Source organism: Micropterus dolomieu, linkage group LG16 (genome assembly GCF_021292245.1).
Source record: "Micropterus dolomieu isolate WLL.071019.BEF.003 ecotype Adirondacks linkage group LG16, ASM2129224v1, whole genome shotgun sequence".
Taxonomy (NCBI): Eukaryota; Metazoa; Chordata; class Actinopteri; order Centrarchiformes; family Centrarchidae; genus Micropterus; species Micropterus dolomieu.
Window position 1 is genome coordinate 953,016 of NC_060165.1, and position 20,153 is coordinate 973,168.

A 20,153-nucleotide genomic window follows, 5' to 3' on the forward strand; every position below is an offset into this window, starting at 1 on the left:
TTCAGACTATTTCCCTGGCCTATCAGGTGCGCGGTTTGCCTTCACCTGTGGCTGTGAGGGCTCATTCTACCAGAGGCATGGCGGCCTCTCGAGCCCTCCTTTCCGGGGCCTCTTTGCAGGATGTTTGTGTAGCGGCTGGCTGGGCCACTCCGCACACATTCATTCGGTTTACAGTCTTGACCTTCCTTCGGCATCTGGCACTCGTGCGCTCTCCTCTTAGTCGTGCCACTTTATTGCACACTGGGGCAGGCGGGGTTTTCGGCACGGTTTAGTGGGTATCTCGTTCCCATAGTGACGTAACCGACACAGTTCGAGTTCCCTCGAAGGGGAACGTCTCGGGTTACGTACGTAACCCTGGTTCCCCGAGAAGGGGAACGAGACACTGCATCGACCCACCGCACCTCTCTCCCCGCCTGAAGCGCCTGCTTCATAGTTTAAGCTAATGATGAGTGTGTACAGGTGTGCTTTATACTCCTACGGTTATTCCGTCACACCTTACCGTTCTAGCAACAAACCAATAGGATTGGAGTGATTTCATTCACGTTCAGACCTGCTACGCCTAGAGGCATTCCCATAGTGTCGTAACCGACGCAGTGTCTCGTTCCCCTTCTCGGGGAACCAGGGTTACATACGTAACCCGAGACGTTTGTTAGGGTTTCTGGCTGGCGTAACGACAGTCATTATGGTTGTTAGGACTACACCTGAGGCCAATATGTTACGTTTGTTGAGTTTCCTGGGAAGTGATGAAAGGACAGCATTGTAAGTGGGGGATAAGTGGTGGCGTAGACCCCCTCCTCTGTTCAGCGATGGCTTCTCAACCCAGGTGTAGATGGCTTCCTCGACACCTCTTTCAAACCATCCATCTTCTCTGTCTAAAATGTGCACCTGTTGGTCCTCAAACGAGTGCCCTCTTTCCTTCAGATGTAAGTAAACTGCTGAGTCTTGATCTGAGGAGTTGGCCCTTCTGTGTTGAGCCATGCGTTTGTGTAGTGGTTGTTTAGTCTCCCCAATATACAGGTCTGTGCATTCCTCACTGCATTGGACCGCATACACTAGATTGCTTTTCTTGTGTTTTGGTGTGCGGTCTTTGGGGTGGACCAGCATCTGTCTTAGTGTGTTCTTGGGTTTAAAAAACACAGGGATGTTGTGTTTATTGGATATACGTTAAAGTGTTTTTTTTCCATAAATTTTTACTTTTGTGTCTTTATGTACAATTTTACATAAATGCCCTTAACTCAAAATTGGCTTAAGCTATTGTAACCAAACTTGACGTGTCTGTTGAGATGCTCCGTCCGAGCTTCACTGAGCAGTCCTGTGATATGCTTCCACTAGGGAGCACTACACTTGCAAAAAGTTTATACCTCGTAATTCACTGCATGGATTCGTACAAAATTCGGTTTGTATGATCTAGGGTCTCTACTCAGTTGATGCATAAAATTTGGGAATGATAGCTCAAAGTGGTAGTGTCTTATTACAACAAATGAAAATTTCTATACATTTCTTGTTTCAAACTTCAAAAAAATCTAAGACAATCACCCACACTACCTAGAAAGCTGAATTTCTTTCAGCAGATCCACTGATGTGTGACTAATTTTTGCCTCACTGCAACCTATGGTCAATTCAGAAGTCAGTCATTCTATATTTTTCAGAATGTACTAATTCAATTAACATCTATATCTCCGCAAGTCTTTCTTCAAACGCCATCAAAATCAACACAGACATTCTCTGGATGGCCGATATCAAGTGAGAAGGTGTGTGGAAACAGCCTCTCACCAGTAGCTCAGTCAGTAAGCGTCATAGTTTTCTACTTTATTTGGATCCCGTGACACTTTCTTCTTATTTTTCTCAGCTAAAAAGAGTTTGTACAACTTAAACTTTAAAACTTTGAAACACAAAATATTGCAGGTGGTTTGAACACCACCCAGTAGTCAGGTACATATAATGACACTCTCTGATCTCAAGGTGATGCTGTAAAAATCAAGTTTGCGTTATTATCTCAAAGACTAAATTCTTTCATCACTTTAATAAGTCACTCTTAAGTCATCTGCATCTGTTCTTCTCCTCTGAAAATGTGAAATGCTGCATTTGTCACAACTTGCCTGGATCCCGATCATTGCCGCTTGCAGCTGTATCAGAGTGAAATTGAGTTTGTAACTCCCTTCTGCTATGTAGCAGACAATATACATTATTATAGAAGCAATTATAAAAATAGTAAACATAAATAAACTATTCGGTAACACTTTCTATGAAGGTCATCGCTATAATGACTTATGCATATATTTGTTACACGATATAATGCGTCCATAAGACATTATAACAATTGTTATAATCACTTACAGACATGCATTAGGCGCTATAGCAAAGTTCATAACGTATTATGACCTTTTGATTTAATGTTTTATAACTAATAGTAATACCAGTTTATATCAATGTGCGGCAAGAATCTCCAACCACGTTCCATAGCACTTTATAACCATCAACTCTGCCGCGGTCCATATGCTCGCCATTCATCTGTGACAACATCTGAGCCTCTTGTTACATGAAGTTATATGGTTGGCAACAGGTTGTAGTGAACAACGGTGTGGATTTGTGCATTTTATATTGAATAAATTTGGAGCTACCCTAAATTCCTTTCTCCTCCCCAGAGAAGATGGGGAGAGGTCAAAGTTGCTTTCTCTAAGTGCTATCCCGACCATAAAACTGGCACCTTTTTGATTCCGAAGCTGATAACGCGGGGCCTGACTGTTAAACTGACAAAGGGACACGAACCAGCCATTGGCATTTCCCTAAACAGCCTATCAAAACTGGCCCCCCCCACACACGTTTCCGTGGCAACTTACCTTATTCTTTGTTTTATTACCACATCAAAGGAAAACCCCTGTCTCACCCAAGTGTGACATGGTCCAGACACTGAACTTTCAATGTAAAAAGACTGCAGTCTCCAAAGACTCAAAGCATTTAATTGAGTTAATTAAATCTTTAGTTACCTGAATACGTTTGCCTCTATTTGAGTAGTTATGTTAACTGTTGTTGCTATCTGTTGATATTAGTGCTGAAAAGAAGTTACTTGTGCAGTGTTTTATTTTCAGCAAGACACTCCTTCATCTGATGTAATCAATGCTTGTTCATAATACTTTCCTACAAAAGTCCTTTAGAAATGATGACAAAGAAATGTTTTACTATACTCTTAATCGCCAGCTTGAATTTAAGGATGAATCAACAAATTCCCCGGTTCCTAAGGAGAGACGATCTTTGATTTAATCTAAGCTTTCCTCATGTAACCTGAGCTCCCCCAAGTGGACGAAATAAGTATTACATGTCCTCGTCGGAAATGCCGTTAAATGTATAAATATCCTGACCAATAATGTGACAATTGTTTCCTGTTACCAAATGCCTAGAACAGTACAACCGTTCAACCATTGAGGTTCGATTGTGGAAAATATTTGATTATAATACGTGCAAATAGATTTCTTTTCTTTAAACATTAAGTTTAGAAAGGCAGTCCCTCGGGAAACCTGAGACACCCCCTGGGGAACCACGCCCCAGGCAACAAAAGAGCGACACGCGACCTCGCTGTGCTCTTCGCTGTTGGCTCTCTTCCACTCTGTTCTGCTCGCTGGACGCTTCTGGCGCCAGGCAACGCCATCAGTCGGCCAGCGAAACAGGCCTTTTGTTTCGCTTGAAGCTACACACGTTAAGTGCTGAGACATCGATCTGCCCTTCAGCTTGTTTTTATTTTCTTTATTTCTTTTGTTTGTTAAAATTATCAGTCCGTTAAGTTACACTGGACTAATTCAGGAACGACCAAGTTCCATTTTAAGCCCTTTTTCGTCGGGCCAACTTCACCAAGGTCAGACCAAGCCACGTGGTCTCGCCAGCTACAACGAAGGAAACCTGAAAACAGCCGAATTGCCAGACGGAGGAGGCGTTTTCAATCAGACACGGAGAACCCCGGAGAATCCCTAGCAAAAAGCCAGGATCGGGCAGCTAGCGTGGGACCAGCAACAGGCCAAAAGCAGGCTGTCGACAAGCAGTAAGACTTAACACACGTTCTGTGATCAGATGTCCATTTTAACTCCTAAACTATAGCATTAGTTTACTTTCATTAGCTCTTCTATACCGTATGAGTCAAATGCTTCCCACAATCGAACCTCCAGGCTCATTGTTCAGCAAATGTTTATGTTCCCTGTATCCAACCATCTTTTTATCACCTTAGTTAGAGAATAAATTCACTGTAATATAATCAAGAGCTGTGTGTGTTGCCTATTTCTAGTTCCTGCCAAGAGAATTGACCCTTTAGATATGAGACTGACTGACTGATTATAACAACTCCGGTGGTGCCCTGAAACGAGGAATAAATTTTGATTTTATGAATATTAATTCATAATTGGGTATCAATTCTCATAAATTTATTAAATTGCATGACTAAAATTTAGGTCTGATACACCATAGATACTCAACATTTGAGCCAAAATAGCCTAATATTGCTGTTTGACATAACTTTAAAGCTACTGTATCTCTGAACTTTCACACATGCAGGCTATTCAGTGTGATCTCCTTTTGATAACTAATGCAATAAGTAATGTAATATTGTTTCACTTCCATTCACTGAGCCTCCCCTAAAACAGTTTGGAGCCCCCCTAGGGAGGCCCGCCTCACACTTTGAAAACCCCTGTTGTACGTCCCTGGGAAAAATCACTCAGATGGAGCAACGCTGAGAAGATTGGTTTCATGCTGGAAAGAAGAAACACCCCCGCACCCAACACACACACACACACACACACACGGGTGTGAGAGGGAGAGGAACAGACAGATGTTGTTGGTCCTCATTTTTCCCCACAGAATTCCCCATAGAGAAAGACGATTCTGTGTGTCTACATAACAGGATGCTAATTTACAATGACAGCGGTGACCGTCGCAACAGAGAGGATTAGTGGAGGGAGGTGTTAGAGTTAGGAAATAAGACAGAGCACTTTTTGAGTTTGGTTGATTGTTTTGAAGAATGTTGGGGTATCAGCTTTCTCACACGCATGAAAAGTAGGCGGTTACAGACAATGATAAAGTACAGTAATTCTGGCTGCTCAGCCTCACGCTAAACTGTATCTCATTTAAAACTGTCAATGCTCCACTCACAGCTGAAATTCCTTACATTCTTTCCTCTGAGTGGCATTTCCTTTATTCCTCCTCTTCTTCCTCACTGTGTGCCACAGTTATTTACACCCACCCAGCCACTGTGGCTGAAACACGACAGGGCTGCCACACAACACTCCAGGCTTAACCGGAGGAGTGAAGCTGCAGTGGCCTCTCCACACACACACACACACACACACACACACACACACACACACTCCTGACCAATAACCCATCTAATGTTCTGTAATTCCTGGGCATCGCAAACCCAGCAACTGCCACATCCTTTCTTTTTTCAACCAAATGCATCCACAGGCTAAACAAACGGAAAGCAAAAGCTAATTTGTTTGGCTATATTTTGTATTCAAAATGAAAAGGCGAAGGTTAGCCAGGCTAGAAGGTGACATATTTAGTGTAAAGCTGGGCCATTTATTAACCTGTCCTGTCCAACTAAGTATCATCTTACCCAACATTTGCTTTACGTTGTGAACACAGCTTAAAGACAGGATAAACAGCGTATACTGTGTTTGAGAGTGGCAGTGGAAGAGGACTAACATACTGTTTTCTTGTGCCATAATCCAGTCAAACAGCAGCGACATGCTGCTAGTCAGTCAAAGTAGCATGCCACGAAGAATCAGCAAAAGTAAAACAAGAGTGGCACACCACTGGTAAAAGTGTTACCACATTTGGATGTGTGGATTCCCATTTTTTGACAACAATTTAGAAATTGTCTTTAACGTTGTGCAACACTGTAACGGAAATATAACTACACACACAATTACCCACTGCAGTGACCCACGTACTATCAGACAAAAGCTACACAGAATAAAAATATACTGTACACATTCAAATGCATAGGAACATTTCTTTACTGTTTTACAGAGTGCTCTGCATTTTACCTCAGACAGGATTCAGACTGCAAACTCTATGCTGTGTGTGCTGTTTTTTTTCTTACTTTCTTTCTGTCTCTCATCTCTCTCTGTCTCTCTCTCTCAGAGTTGATGTCAGGGCATGCAATGTCCTATGATGTGTGATGCAGTGTGAAGGACAGCTCCAGGGCAGTCACAGAACTGAAACGCTCTCCGACACTCTGCCTGCATACTATCTGTGCCCTTTTTGTCATTTAACTCAGTGTGAAAAGCCTTACCTCATCTCATGTTTGTGCATCTTACTGAATGCATACCACATAAGCCTCCATCTGAACCTGGACATTTCAGTCCTGGCACTGCTGTCACTCACGCTAACAAAACAGTCACCAAGGTTGCAATTTTAGCACTTCATAAAAAGATGATTATTCACTCTCAGAAGCAAAGAAGAAGAGCTGTAATGTCGTTGTACCACTGCAGAACCTCATAGGGAGGATAGTTGAGTAAACAACGCATCTGACCTCGACACCATAGACTGGTTTGCATAACACAGCCATCGTTGGTTTCTTTTAACCATGAAGACAGTATGTTGTCTAACCTTAACCACAACATAACAATGTGTACCTTGTGTACTTATATGTCCTATCTCAGAATATGTCATATTTCAAGATTTTAAAATTCTACTTCATTCTCCACTGTATTTTAGTGTTTACTCACTACTTGAATCGGCTCACCTTACTTTAACCTTAAGTTCGCTTTTCCCCACACTCCTGCTCTCACTGCAAACACACCGGCTTGCCCCGTCTCTTCCTGTCTCCCTGTGTATAAGTAAGTATATAAGTCTGCTGACAGCAGCAGGTGCACCATATTGTAAAAAGTAAAAAGTGAGTACACACCTCACATATTTGTAAATATTTGATTACAACTTGTCATGTGACCATAGAAATGACACTTTGCTACAATGTAAAGTAGTGAGTGTACAGCTTGTATAACAGTGTAAATTTGCTGTCCCCTCAAAACAACACATCACACAGCCTTAATGTCTAAACCGCTGGCAACAAAAGTGAGACAATACAAAGACAAAGTCCACACTAAAGGTTTCGAATTCATCATGCACAGCTAAAATTTTCTGCTGTTGCTATGGCTTGAAATGCACTTTTAATCTTTTTATAATCACCGCCTCCCCCCAATTTCCCATATTTTGAGTCATGATCACGGCTATGTGCACTGGAGCGTACACACTCCCTCCCAAAATCACACTCATCCACCTGCCAGATTAGGTCAAATGTGCATTGCATAAAACCCAGGACAGGATTACTATCAGACATGGTTATACACTCACAACCTCAGAGCTTTCTCTGAGAGGGAGAGCTTTTCTCTGTGTGTGCATGTATTCCTCCCTGGAAGATACAGCCGGAAGTGGCCAAAGAACCTGCTCATTAATCAAAGAGCCATTCTCTCTGTCTCTCACACCCTCTCGCTTTCTCTCCAGTGAGAGCTCAGGAGCCGTTCCTCAGAGTTAGAAAGAACACTGTCTTCATATTAAAGACATCCATCTTCAGTAAGAACTGATTCTATTGAGCATCTTTATGGAGACATGTTGCTTTTCTGTTTGCAATCTCCTGAATCCATAACAGGAGAGGCAGTCCAGGCTTATGGAAGTGTGTTGTATAGACAGTGAGACTGATGAACATTATGTTTGTGCTCACACACAAAGTGTGCAAAAATAGGATCTATATTCATAATTGTGCAACAGCTGATTGAGTTAAATAAACTCTAAAATGTTTAAAGATCATCAAAAACCTATGACCACAGAAAATGTAGAAGTTGATTTCAAAGGCCTCCTTGAGCTGAAGATAATGCTGCTAGACCACAAGCACCCAGGAAACCCTCTTTGTTATAGCTCAGTCAGCTTCCTGAGAGAAACTGCTGTGGGAAATCAACCTGTTGGTGAATTGACTGATTAAAGCCCCATGTGTAGAATTAGAACATTTCTAACTAGCATTATTTTTCTACAAACAGAAACATATTCCATCAGAATAGTTTGCTATAATCAAAAAAGGTTCCACAGATCAGGGTGGTGAAATGATCCTGTAGATAAAAAAAGTGTATGCAACATTACTTGAATGCTCCAAGTACAACTCTTCGGCATATATGGGAATCATTTCTGTATACATTAGCCAGTGGATTCTATGATGATTGATGATTTCAATTCAATTCAATGAGAAACAAGTGAGCGTCAAAGCAGAGACAGAGGGAGGAGGTTGAGGAGCTCTGAGCCACAGTCTCTGTTGCTCCTCAGCTCGCTTCTCTTCAAAACAAAATGCTTCTCACATCTCCCTGATGTCCTCATTACTGCCTGTCTGCTCCTGAGCCAGCAGGAAATCTCCTCACATTTCAGGGAAATGTAGAGTTGGGTGCCGAGGAAAGCGTGGTAGGAGTTATGCTGCATGTGAGAGGTGAGGAGGGAAAGACAGGAATGAAAGACTGCTGCATAATGCATGCTGGACGAAGAGGACAGACAGAAGCCAAGGCAGAGAGACAGAAAGAGACAGGAAGTTAAGCAATACAACTGCATAGTTGAGAGGGGTTTTCAGGTGGAAAGGGCCTTTGTTCCTGCTGTCCAGAATCATGTTTCATTATTTTCACCTGTTCTTGGCCTCAAGTCAGGAAAATCCCCTGCTGTCATCTTAAGTGTTGTTCAATATCTCTGAAAACTTGAGTACACCATAACCTTTCATTATCAGTGCTCTGTACCATTACTTGCATATGGGCTTGCTTGTATCATTTGCCAGCATCCAACAACAAGTGACAAGTATTATCCAATCATAGCACAATAGGGCGGGGCTTGTCGAAAAGGCAGGGGGAAAAAAACACAAATCAACCAGAGCGAACGGTACAGCAACGGCACTCTGAGTGACAGGAAGCGGGGCGATGTGGACACTGCAGCGGTGTGTGTCAGCTTGCCACCATGCGAATTCCCTCCTGTTGATGTCCTATTTAGTAAACAGTAATAGATTCTGGAAACTCACAAACAGCGAGGATCAGTCTCTTCCAATGATTAGTGCTGCGTGTTGCGTACAAAAAGTTGAAGACAATTCAACTTCGGCAGCAGGGGGGCATGTGTGTGAAGCGACCGCTTCACCTCACTCTAACAGGGACACTTGCTACTGAACACAGACTGTTTCTGCTGCTCCCTGATAAAAGAAAAATGTTTCTGCTGATTCCTGTTCAGAAAAAAAACAAGAAAACAGATTTATATAGCATATGTTAACCTGTTGCTCAGAAGGTGCCTGGCAGTGCCAAATAGCTTTTATATTTGATTTGATTACATTAATGCTTAAGTTAAGACTTACAAGAAATATTGTTGGCCATATTGCCCAGCCCAGAGACGTTACCAAGAAGTCGCAGGACTTGCCTATAAGGATTTTGGTATGGGTTAAAAGCCTGGCAGCAGCGTTTTGTATAAATTTCAGTATTTAGATGTTTCACCGGCTGATACTAGAATATGGTGCGTTTCAGTAGTCGAGTCTGGAGGAAATAAAAGCATGGAGGACCTTATCTAAATCTGGGGAGCAAAGGAATGACTCACTTGGGCAAAACAGGACTGCACCACAAAAGTCACTTAAGCATCAAAGACAGCTCTGAGTCAAAAAGAACAACAAGACTGCAGGCCTCTTTTTTAACATTAGATAAAGCACCCAGACTAGACCAGTGTTAATAATGCTGGTGCCAGAATGTGTCATTCAACCATTTCTGTTTTGGAAATAGCTCATTTCAGCAAGGCAAGACGTGTACCATTAAGGTTTTTCACTGGACTTGATCTACTTATATTTCAATACAAACTAGAGAAATGGGGTTGGTCTAAAAATTTTGACCGGTACTTGCAGAGTTCCTTCAAGGGTGGTCACATCTAAAATGGATTTGATTTAGATTTTTCTTCTGTTCACTCACATATAATCTATTTATCACACCTGCCTAAATCACCTGCACATCCTAAAAAGGCATTCATTATAAATAATCAGAGCCAAAGAGGGATTAGGCTGTAGCAGCAGGGCAGACACTATGTATAGTAACTTCAGAGTGAGACAGTGAGAGAAAAGAGAATATCTGACAGGCAGAAGGAGATAAATCCTTGAGAACAGTAGTGTACACTCTGCCTCCCCTGTTGCTAATTAGCCACGTCTGGGAGGAACATGGAGCAGATGCTCCACTGAGCTGCAAAAACAAATATGGCCCTTCTAACATCCCCCTTTCACTCCTTCATCTCTATTTCCATCGCTCTCTGTTTCTGAGTGAATGATCACACACTCAGTACAAAAAAAATAATGAGGCAACCCATATTTATTCACACAAACAAATACCAAACATGTACACATGCAGTAGATGATTAAGATTTACTGAAGCTAGAGTTCTTGTGTCTTCATGCCTGACCAGGTGTTTGGAGTTAGAGCCACAACACAGCCATGTAATATTAATAGAGGTAACTGCAGACAGCACTAACCATTCTGCCATCTGTTGGGCTGACAATAAAAGAGCACTGCTCACATTAGATCACAGCCAAATTTTGTTTTGTGGCATTTTCAGCTACCTTCTTTGGCGCTGACAGTCAAAGCAGCAACAGATGAAACAGAATGCCAAGCAATAAAGGTCCAGGTGAGTTCCAAAATCTGGATGTTCAGATTATGTGTTATGCCCTGTGTCTGTTCCATGGATTATTGCTCATGAAGAAGTAGGCTACTATAAAGTGAGGGTGTTTGGATTACTGGGGTGAGATTAACTATTATACTACTACTTTAGGGATAGGGTTTAATTTAATCTATGCTAAAATAGTACTCGGCAATTCCATTGTGTAAGTAAAAGAGATCACAACAGATGGCCTTGATCAATCATTATTAAGTTCACAACATATAAACAGCAAGAGTTTTGTTTGATTTGAATGGGTGCCAGCACACCAGAGTAAAGAAAAAAAAAAAGACTTGGAGCGTTGAGAAAACACAGGAAGACACGTCACGTGAGTCCATGTGAACTGTTACATTTGAGAAAATGGAAGCTTACATGTTCTGAGACAGGCAGAAGACAGCAGTCAGGGGTTTAAATCATCTCTGTTCTTCATTCATTGTGTGAGATATCTGCCATTACTGATCTGACTGTGACTGTACTATGTGGATTATGGAAGTTCTTTGTCCTTTGACCTCCAACTATTTCTTTATTCATCTGCTTCTTAGTCCAGCAATCACATCTTCTTGGACACAAAACAATCTCACAACTCTGGTATTTTATGTATCAAAAAAAGGCGACATGTTTATGTTAATAATAGTAAATCAAGGTTTCTGAGGACTGCACCTTTCCCAGGGGGGGGATGTGTTTACTACCATCTTGTTCTAACATGGCTACACAGTGGTCTATTTGTGACATGCCTTGAACAGTTTTGGGAAGCTTGCTGGTGAAACTACTGCTTTGCCTTTAAGCATGACTGCAGGGCATCCAGTGCCAACAGCTTTGATGTTACTGATGGACAAGTAAGGCCATCCTATACTAGTATGTTGTCTGAGCCACCAATTCAAGGTAATTGGATTTGGATTTAACCATGCAAGCATTTTAATCCAACTGGGAAAAGTGATAATGTGTTTGCTGCTGAAGGAGATAATATGGTGTTCTTTGTTTCACACAGCATTGGTTTTACGTCATCCTTTTTTGTTTGCACAATATATGCCGAGGTTTTTAGAGCTGCATTGCTTTTGTTGTGCTCACAGCATTTCATCCTTAATCTGCTTGTAAATGACTCAAATATTTGCCTGTGTCCGGTGCCATGTCTGTATTTGCAGCAGATGACCTCTATTTTAGAGTAAATCTCAGAGGATCAGAGCACACAAGCAACATATGAATTTACTTGCATTTCCCATGGTAAAAATATGCAAATGGAGCCGAGTCTGCAGTCCTATTTATACAGGAAACATCCCATTTAGATCAACATATAAACACATAAATCAGGAAAGAATTAATACAAGTCCAAAAAGAACAGTTTGAGTAAGGGACTCCAGGTGTACTTGTGTACTCCGGTGAAGACTTCTGCTGATATATCAGCGCTATATCTGATATAGCGCTGTGAGATAACTGTTGTTGTGATTTGGCGCTATATAAATAAAACTGAATTGAATTGAATTGAATATCTGCAATGAGCTGATATTGGCTGATATATCGTCCTGGGTGATTTTTCTCTCTACCACAGTGGATATTCAGAGAAGGCGAAACAGTATGGAAGATTTCATTGGACTAATATTTGTAAATCACAGAAAACAATCCACAAATGTGTATTTTTATATTTGTGACGTTTAAAATCATATCCACAAAAATACAAAGTGACTTCTACACACAAGACAGTTTTTGCACATTTTCTCAAATGTAACAATTCACATGGACTCACAACGCCAAGTCTTTTTTTTCTTTACTCTGGCGTGCTTCCGGTCAATTTGTGGGTCATGTTACATTTGTAATTTCCTTTTTATGCATTTGTGAAATTTTGTCCAATGTGTACTTTGGAGAAATGTAAAAAATATACACAAATATCTCAATACCCAAAACATGTATTTTTACATTTGTGTAAAATCATATCCACAATTGTGCATATTTGCAATTTGCAAATTGCAAATATGCACAATTTACTCTGTACACACATATTTTAATTTCACAAAAAAGTATTATTTAAGCATTTGTGGATCTATGTTTACACACAAAACAGTTTTTGGACATTTGCTGATCACTGTCTGTCAATTTGCAGGTCACGACTGGACACTACTTTGTCTAAACTTTTCTGTACAAGTGTATAGTTTACTATTGAATACATTATCACAGTATTTGTTTTACATTTATATTTAAATGAATATGGGCCTTGCAGTATTATGTTTAAAATATGTTACATCTTCCTGTCAGGGCTGTGAAAGAAAGCTTTGTAAAAGCCCCCTCGCTCTGAAATCTCTCCATGTGTTGTGCATGTGCATGTGTGTGTATCTCAGACCTGTGTGTGTATAACATTCACAACAGAGTGAGAAAACACTGAATTTCCCCTTGTAAGATTAATAAAGTATGTCTTCTTCTTCATTAACCCCTTGCGTCAAAATTAAATCACCCTTAATATTGTTGCCATAACAGCTGTGAAGGAGTGGAATGTTTTGATACTCACTAGCTACACAGTTTACCCAATACTGCTTACATTTATGTATGTATTGATCTGTGGGATATGTTATTGGACTTCCATATGATAAACTAAAATGTGATATGCCATATATGCAAGTTAATTTTCATAGTGCAACGAATTCATATGACACAAATGTCAGGAAGGAAATCTGATGGTATGCTCTGGAAAGTGGTCATATATACTTTATATAACAAAAAGTATAAACCTTTTGTGAAACCTTCTTAAACCGTTGGAGTTGTCCCTTCTTTAGATGTAAACTTTCACAATGTTGTGTTTATAGGGGTGTGCATCTTCACTGGTCTCACGATTCGATTACGATTATCAGGTCAACGATTCGATTTGATTCCTCGATGCGTCACCTCAAGGGTGGGAATTTCTAGGCACCTCATTACGATTATGAGTGCTACGATGCGATTGTAAAACGAATAGGATAAAGATGTATTTTTCTCACTGTTAGACTAATTGTCACTTTTAAAGCAAAGTATGTGTCCAAACAAGTAGGTAGTAACGAAATGCAGACATTTAATGTTACTTCATACAAATGTAGCTAACACTGAATAGCATTATTACATTATTACAGCATTATTACCAGCCTCTGCTGCTGCTTTTTTTTTGTCCCGTCTAGTGTAGTAACATGTTTGTGTCTTGTAAGTTGATTATTGTAATCTTGTATTGAGCACCATGGGCCTTGAGAAACGGCATTTCGTTCATTTGTGTAGTCTATATGTGGTTGAATGACAACAGATGAACTTGAATTAGCAGGCAAAAACATCCTGCTCAGGTTCCAGACCGCAGTCTGAAGAGGAGATGTTAGTTAGCACTGCCTTCGCAGCTGCCTGAACTGCCGGACTTTAATTAACAGACACAGTGTGACCTGCACTGTACATTTACTGCCAGACTGAAACGTAGCACTCATATTTTCCTCTGCTCCGCTGCTTTCACCATCACCTCCTGCCTACTGAATGAGGAGAGGACATTTGCTAAGTGCTGCCGTGCCGCACAGTGTGTGAGTGAAAATCATTAACATTAGTTGCGCATTGATTTTATTGATCATGTGAATGTTTAGTAGCAGCAGTCATTCATTCATTCAACAGCTGTCAGCATCTTGTCATTTCTTTAATCTTAAAAACATTTGAAAAAAAGACATTCTGACTAATCTTTTACAGAATGTAATAGCAGATAGCAACATTTGCCATTTATTTTGCAGACAGTTTAAAACTACTGTACTGTTTTGAATATTTATCTTAAAAGTTAAGTTAAATAGTGGTGTCTGCTTTTATTGATATTGTGTTGTAATCCAGTGTAGACATCCCAGTGTTTCCTATACATTGATTTATTTGAGGCGGTCCACCACAATATCAACGCTGAGCACCACATATTGATTTTTGATTGTTTTTAAAATGGGTAAACTCATATGAGCTGCACGCAGCGCAGATATTCCCTCAGCCCCTCCTCTCACTTGCTCCATGTCTCTCACAAACACAGTAGCCGCTTTCATACAGCCATCCTGCAATAAACGCGGAAAGAATATCGATATCAGGCATTCACTCAATCATACTAAACCGGCATTTGCAGGATAATCCCAAAACCATGTGTACTTTCACATAATCCACAGAAAAACATCGTTTCGGATACAACACCGGCACATGGCTGCGTTTCCGGCTCAGAGGCGGATAAAATCAGACCCTGCTTTACAGCTGCATACCGTTCATACAGAGCAGCAAGAAGGCATATTCGTATAATCCTCCTGGAAAATAAGGCAGTGAGAAAGCGGCTACTGATAAAAGACTAGGGCTCTGCATTATGACTAAAATTTCATATCCTGATGTAGGTCATTTCATATCCCAATAACGAGTATAACGAATATTCAGTTGGATAGTAGATTTAAGCTGAATCAAAACTTGATCATGTACTGAATCAATGTTGAGTTAAATGGTTAGTATCGTGAACACAAAGCTGTCAATCTCTGAGACTAGTTCGAAATGACTGTTAGCCGAATGTTAGTTAGTGACAACTGAGAGCTGGATGTTCGTGCTATCATCCTGCTCTCAGTCGTTTCGTGCTATCATCCTGCTCTCAGTCGTTTCGTGCTATCATCCTGCTCTCAGTCGTTTCGTGCTATCATCCTGCTCTCAGTCGTTTCGTGCTATCATCCTGCTCTCAGTCGTTTCGTGCTATCATTCGATAATTGAGGACTCAAAAACAACTGAGCTCAAAATGGTCGACCAAATATTAGCTCGAGCAACTGAGAGCCGGATGTTAGCTCGAAACGACTGAGAGCTCGATGTTAGCTCGAAACGACTGAGAGCTCGATGTTAGCTCGAAACGACTGAGAGCTCGATGTTAGCTCGAAACAACTATTGGCATCTCGGTGTCCGAAGTCCTTACTGACGCCCTCTTCAGAGGTTAGTGGTAGGGTGCGGCGGGGGGCGCTGGCATCTCAGTGCCAAACCTCCATAGCTGAAGTTGCTGATAGGGTGCATGTCGGTGCTGAAAACCCATACCGCAGCCAGCTGCTGTGGTTGCTTGAAGTGTAATTGGTGTCGATTACTGTGGTTGGTTGATAGTGGGCAGCCGGGGGCGCTAGCATCCTGGTGCCTCAGCCCCTCAGATCAGCTGCTGTGGTTGTTGCGAGTTGGCTGTGGGGGACACTGGCATTTCAATGCCAAAGCTGCCCCTGAAGCCGGCTGCTGTGGTTGGTGGAAATAGATTTCTGGCGGCGCTGGCATCCCGGTGCCAGGTTCCCCTGGCTTATGTAGTTGCTGGAGCTAAATGGCAGGGATGTTGATGACTTGATGTGGATTGTTCCGTATAATGTAAGCTGCTGGTGCTAAAAACACTGATGCGAAGTGGAGGCCCCGGAATTCTGTTGTTGGAATCCTATTTGCTTGGTACTGAAGTTTACTATCTTGAGCTGGAGGAAATATATGAACTGTCCCTTTAACAGTGCTGCTGATGTCATGACATGCGTAATGCATCACCTGGAAGGGAGCTGGTGTTGACGGAACTGTGGACATGCCATGCTGACATGATAGCATTGAAAAGTTTGCTGTATCGTCTGTTCTTTAAGGTGGAATTATTTCATCTTTAACCGGTTCCTGGGTTCCTAAAAATCTGGCTATACCCTCTAACTACAAAGACAGTCGTACACATACTGCTTGAATCAGTCCAACTAAATCTTTCCAGCGATAGATTTAGTGATTCCTTTTGATATGCATCCAAGTTTCATGTCAATACATCAGTTTTAAATAATTTAAAACAGGCACTCGTTTAACTTTAGATCTAGCCTCAAATTCATAAAAGTCTTTGGACATGCAGGCAAAACCCCCAACCATTTCAAGATGAAAACCTTTTGTAGTTTTCTTTTTACTAAAAGGAATGCAGTACCACTCATATGCTCATTGCTGAGGCATTTTTGAGTAGAATCAAAGGCAGGTCTATTGGCTTGTAGGTTTTCATTTACAATGACTTTGCTTTGGTATATTGGTGCATAACAGGGGCGGCTGTGGCTCAGGAGGTAGAGCGGGTTGGCTGTTAATCGGAAGGTTCGATCCCTGGCTCCCTGGTTGCGTGTCGAAGTGTCCTTGGGCAAGATACTGAACCCCGATTTGCCCCTGGCGGCTATTCCGCCAGTGTATGAATGTGTGTGAATGTTAGTTTCTGTTTGAGCACTTAGGCTCAGTGTATGAATGTGTGTGACTGGTGAATGCAGATGTAGTGTAAAAGCGCTTTGAGTGGTCGAAAAGACTAGAAAGGCGCTATACAAGTACGGAGCATTTAACAGCACATGCAGTAAGAGACAATTACAAGTACTCAAGAAACATAAATACTATAAGTATACGTATATATAAGTAGCCAGAGTAATATGTAAGACATTATTTTAGGGCTGTATCACCCGGCCCTAGTGGTGGCAATGCCAGCCTGGGGTTTAGAGGGTCAGTTAGCTTTAGTCAAGCTATTTCTAAATTGTTCTGTAATATGAGTGAAGGATTCTAATAAAAGATTTTTACAGTTTATTTTACAGTTGTTACAGTGTTACATTAAATGGAAAGTCAAGCTGTCTTGTGGATAGTTTGAAACACATTTTGGACCAAAAATGTTTTAATTGTCGTCGGGTCTGTGGCTCTGAGCAAGAGTCTGTAATTAGGAACCTACTAAGACTGAGTGTGTGGGATTCCAGAGGTTAATCTGGCTGTAATCAAATTATTAGCTTAACATGTGAACACACTAAAAGACAGAGAGAGACAGAATTATCTGTGGCTCCCTGCTGAAATGACAGGGTTACTCAGAATTCACAAACACACACACACACAGCGTGGCAACCTAACTCAGCTGTGCTTCACACTATCTTGGTGAGGACAGGTAGTGTGTGTCCTTCATCTGGGTTCCTATCCCTTTGTTTAAGGTCCTTCCATCATCCCACTAGGGATATCACTAAACCCGATACGCCGGTGCCAAGTGGATGCCAAAATTTGTCAAAAAGTAATATAGTAAGCCTTGTGTATGGTAACTGGGTGGAGTTAGTTTAATATTTAACATTCGTCGTTTTTTTGCAGCCATTACCTTCAATATCTCCATGGCAATGCCTCAATTTCTCCCAGTTGTGTGATATTTTGGACAGCTCACTTAGGCAGACGTTTCACAGTTTTGATCAACTCAAAATCACCAAAGACGATGCAGTTTGCAGAGCAAGACCTGAATGTCTGTCCAATGCGCCTGTTACTGTAGGTGGAGTTAGGGAGCACAGAGTTAAATTCAATCCATTTCAAATCGTCAATAACTATTTGGTTTTTCAACATAGAAATCTCAATTTAGATGATGACCACCGTTACACATTTCACACCGGTGAATTTGTAAAATCAAGTTTAAAACTATTAATTAAGCACTTTGCAAGGTTGCAATTTCAATAGGGTCAGTTGTGGTTACTTGTGTACTGTGTAACACAAGACTAAATCTTTTCTGAGACTGTTGTGGTTTTGTTGTTGGTCCCTGATCCCAGGTTGGTGCCCTGTAATTATTAATCCTTGATTATTATTTTGTGATATTAATAATTTTAATAATATTGATAAATATCTTTGATATTTGCTAAGAACTAAACCTGCCCTACCAGATTCCCAACAGTTGTCTCAGGAAGCAGACCACTGTGCAGCTCAGTGAAACCAGGAACCAAAGACTGCTTTACTGTTCTTTTAGCATTCTTGTCATTTTGGCTGAGGTTGGTTTGTTTAACAGGACTTTTGCTGGACATCAAAAAGAGACAAACCAAAAGATCTAAATCATGCTGAGAGACATCTGAATCCCTCCACATACGCTGGCAGCCTGCTTCACACTGACATTATAGCGGTGCAGCAGCCCTTTGCAAGCTCACACCACTACCACTGCACAGGGTTATTGCTGTGTGTCTGTGCATGAGTTTTAGAGTATTAAGGGTTATTATAGCAGCTGGGGCTAATCTAGACGAAGACATAAACAAGACTGAGAGCGGAGACAAGTCAGGCGCCAGCAGCTGTAGCCCATGCTGGTCACAGACCGAGGGACAAGAGGAGCATAGTGGATCAGTGTGACATTGCATTAAGTGCGCGCGCACACAAACACACACACACACACACACACACACACACACACACACACACACTCTGATGTCATAGCTGGATGTTATGTCTCAAAAATGTCTTTACTTTTCCAAAACTAAGAAACAAAGCCTTGCTTTGAGCTCAATGAAAAAGTGATTTAGCATCTCGATACAAAAGTGTGTCATGGATTATTCTGGTTTATTACAACTTTGATACTTTGGGCCATCATGTCTATTGGTAATAATAACCAAAGTTAATCACTGATTCAAGATTGGGAAAAATTGTGACATCACTGTTAAGAGTCAGTTATTTTAATCTTTGCAGCTGTCAGTCTGCACCATTCCGTACAGGCTTGCGTCTCAGCTGTGTCATGAATATCGCCGTGACCTGAAAAGTTTATTTTGCTTCAAGTCTATTTTTTCAACAATATGCAAGTAAACGCGAGGTTGATACCCAATAAAAAGGATTGAATGTTTGTAATGAGTCTGTTCAGAAGACTGTGCTTTATCTTGCTAAGCTAATCATTTGTTAAATAGTTTCAACCATTAGTGAGGTGGCTGGTAAGTTTCCTGACTCCAGCTGCATTTTCCAGCAGTTCCATACACTTTTCACCTGCTTTTGTTAACGACAATAAAGACAGCTTTTGGTAAACTATTATTTGAACTACATTTTGGTCTCCTCTTTTGTCATCAACAGTACTGCAGTTAGTGTTTAGTGACATTGATGCCTCCCTCGTCTCAGTCATGGTAGAAAAGTACCATGAAGTAAAAAGACAATGAAGTACAATACATTGTATGGCAAATTAACTAAAACTGGACCTAACCTCAAAAGGTTCCTGGGTTTCTAAAAATCCGGCTATACCCTCATTAAAGTCCTGTGATTTCATTCAAGTTCAACAGTAAAAATAATCAAAATCTTACTTATAGATTCAGATTATGGACATGTGTCACATGATGTCATTGAAGAAAATTCCAAAATGCCAATTCATGAAACAAACATGCATGTATGGAGATACATACTCAAACTAAAACACACACATTCTCATAAATCACGCTAACTCTAGCCCTGCAGCCCTCTGCATGTTTGCCATATTTCTAAGTGACATCCCGGGGTATGTTGCCTAAATTAACCTGTAATACATATTAAACTCAATACACACCCACACAGACACACAACTCCTTAAGCATGCAGTGTTTCAGTGTGTTATCAGCTCACCCAGAACAGCAGCAGCAGGCTAATTCTGGAACATTCCAGGCTGGCTTACGCAGCAGGGAAGCTCCCAAAACATCCGGACCTGGCTTTGTTTGGCCAGATTTGCACTCTCTCTTGGCTTCAAGCCCAAGTAGTTTGACCCTGTGCATGCACGCAAACACACACACACACACA

General features: G+C 41.1%; 1 protein-coding gene and 1 long non-coding RNA gene across 2 annotated transcripts in view; both read right to left on the reverse strand.

Moving 5' to 3' along the window:
• Positions 1–20,153, reverse strand: part of LOC123985193 (protein O-mannosyl-transferase TMTC1-like) — a 155,120-nt gene that overhangs the window by 78,817 nt on the left and 56,150 nt on the right. The gene's annotated exons all lie outside the window — the stretch shown is intronic.
• Positions 17,194–18,690, reverse strand: LOC123984874. The gene is made up of 2 exons (XR_006828547.1): positions 18,302–18,690; positions 17,194–18,202 (listed from the first exon to the last, which is right to left on the reverse strand). It is a non-coding gene; the product is annotated as an uncharacterized LOC123984874 (long non-coding RNA).